Source organism: Pteropus vampyrus, unplaced genomic scaffold (assembly GCF_000151845.1).
Source record: "Pteropus vampyrus isolate Shadow unplaced genomic scaffold, Pvam_2.0 Scaffold146, whole genome shotgun sequence".
NCBI lineage: Eukaryota > Metazoa > Chordata > Mammalia > Chiroptera > Pteropodidae > Pteropus > Pteropus vampyrus.
Window position 1 is genome coordinate 208,518 of NW_011888927.1, and position 2,520 is coordinate 211,037.

General features: G+C 36.5%; 1 protein-coding gene across 4 annotated transcripts in view; it reads left to right on the forward strand.

Annotated features, from left to right (window-relative positions):
• The first annotated feature begins 6 nt into the window (after positions 1–6).
• The window catches only part of ICA1L (islet cell autoantigen 1 like), a 76,049-nt gene continuing 73,535 nt past the window's right edge, over positions 7–2,520 (forward strand). For 3 of the 4 annotated variants that reach the window (XM_011369129.2, XM_023535995.1, XM_023535994.1), the window contains exon 1: positions 7–226. The gene's annotated coding sequence lies outside the window, so the exon portion shown is untranslated. Of the gene's footprint in view, positions 269–2,520 lie in introns of all 4 variants that reach the window. The other variant, XM_011369130.2, reaches the window with a different exon arrangement.

Consider the following 2,520-nt stretch of genomic DNA (forward strand, 5'->3'; position numbering starts at 1 on the left):
CGCGGGCTCTCGGGGCCTCGCCGGCCTCCGCGGTTCCCTCCCGGACCCGAGTCCTTGCGGCCTCCCTCCCGGAGGAGGCCCTCGGCGGAGCTCCCCAGGCAGCACCGGGAAGGAGTGGGTGTTGGCGTGGCTGCGTCCTCTCGGCAAGAGGAGCTTCCACCCACGCTCGCCCCGGTAGCGAACGTACGCAGCGGCCCGAGGCTGCTTGGGGTGATTTCTCTCAAAGGTGGAGATCCTTCTATTAGAGGCTAATGCTCACAGCTTTTAGGTGCTTTCCTGCTGACCTCCTTTTTATGTTGCGCTTATTTTTATGTCATTATTTTGTCATGGGAATGTCTTCTTCAGAACGAGTGGCAAGTAATGGGTAAAAACAGAACATAAGTAAATGTGCGGTTTAAGAACTGCGGGATGCAGGAGCTCCCGACGAGTTCCGCGCACAAATCCTGGGGCCTGAGGCCTTGAACCCAGCCTCACTCACGGATCCGGCTGGTGGAAACACGGATCATCTGGTCAGCTGCCCAAATGATGTCATTGGTCAGATACCTGATGCTCTGAGGAAGATGGAGAAGGGATAAAAAAATCCATCCTGGCAACTAACCAGCGATGCTGTGGGTTTGCCATTAGAGAGTGTGGGATTATTTTTCATGTAGTTGATGATCTTGATGCACAGAGCATAAAAGCTATAAACTGGGTCGCTGTGAAATAACTTATTGGGAAGATAACATTTATCTCTCATTTTGAGTTTTCTGTATGTATTTTATTTGGTTCTGACTCAGACAACGTACTGTAAGGTGATACTACTTTAATCATCTTCACATCAATATTTATGGAGTAGCTACAGGTGCCTCTTCCTTTAGTAGGAGTTAATTATACATTTATTGGCCAAGTAAACATCTAATGGTATGTATATATATTTATACGACAAAAATTTTTAATCGTTTTATGTTTGTTGTCTGTGCCTAACATACCCAGTATTCTTTGAAATTTCTGTATGTATTTAATAGTGCAAAATGATTGTACGTGTAGCCATCGAAACAGTTATGTGCAAGACATTGTTCTAATTACTAGTTATTGTAATTGCCAGAAAAATCATTGTAGTTTTAGATTTAGATGGCCTCTGAGAGATCAGCCCGTCCAAAGTGCAAAAACTGCAAACATGAGCCCGGTGGAAAAACTAGGAAGCCACATTGTTATTAGATTTGTGATTTCATTGCGTGATACATTCTATATTTTTTCTTTATTTTTAGTTTACTATTTTCAGTACTCACTGTGCCTTCTTTAAAATATTCTTTTTTTATTTAACAGCAACAAATGAGGCGAGCGAAAGACTTAAATATGTCTAACTGGAAAGATTTTCTCATGGGAACTGGTTTTTGTTATTTAATATCCTTGTTCTTTTTTTTTCATTTTATCTGTTTTTCATTCATCCATTAAGTTTTTTTTTTTGTAGTCAGACTTTTCAATCTTCTTGAATGCAGTATCCACCATTAAAAGTCACTTTCCATGTAACTCATTATCATTATTGTTAGTAGTAGCAGTAGAGTTTTGCCATCTTGACTTGTTTGCAAATAACACTTTATATTTTTTAAATCTTTTTGTGTTGATTAGTTTTAAATTAAAAAATATATAAAAACAAAGACTAAACTACCACTAATAGGCAACATTGTATCATTTCTTGCAAGTATTTTTTTAACTAAAATAAAACATTTCCAGTAAAGCTAAAGTTCTTTTTCTACTATACCCATTCTCTTCCTGCCCACCTGAATTATGAATTGCTCATTCATATTTTTCTTTCTTTTTTCCTTGATCAGTCTTGCTGGAAGCTTATCATTTTAGTAGTTTTTTCAAATGAACCAACTTTTAACTTTGTTGCTTTTCTCTAACTGACTTTGATTTTTTCTCTTATTGGCCTGTTTTCTATTTCACTCCTATGCCTGTTTTTTTTTTTTTTCTTCATTTTTTCTACTTTGGGTCTAATTTGCTCTTCTTTTTCAAACTTCTTAAGGTTGACGCATAAATAATTTTATACCTTTTTTTTTCTTTCATAAAGGCATTTAAAGTTATAAGTTTTCCTCTAAGCATGCTTTAGCTGCATCCCATAAATGTGGGTGTTTTCATTATCATTTAGTGAAAATATTTTAAAATTTCTCTGATTTATTGCATTATTTATTTAGATGTGTTATTTTATTTCCAATTATTTGCGAATTTTTTAGATAGAGCATTGTTATTTCTAAATTAGTGATGTCGTGGTCAAAGAACATACTTCATGTTATTTCAGTAATTTTAAATTTATTGAGTCTTTTTTTCTGTCTAGCTTATGATCTAGATGAGTGTTCCCATTACTCTTGGGGGAAAAAAATGGGTTTTGGCCAGAGGTGAGTGGAATGATCTATAAATGTCAATTAGGTCAACTTGGTTCAGAGTGTTGCTCAAACCTTTTATATCTTCACATTTTTTATGTCTCCTGATTTTGTCACTTGAGGAGGAGTGTTAAGTCTCTAATTATGATTGTAGATTTAT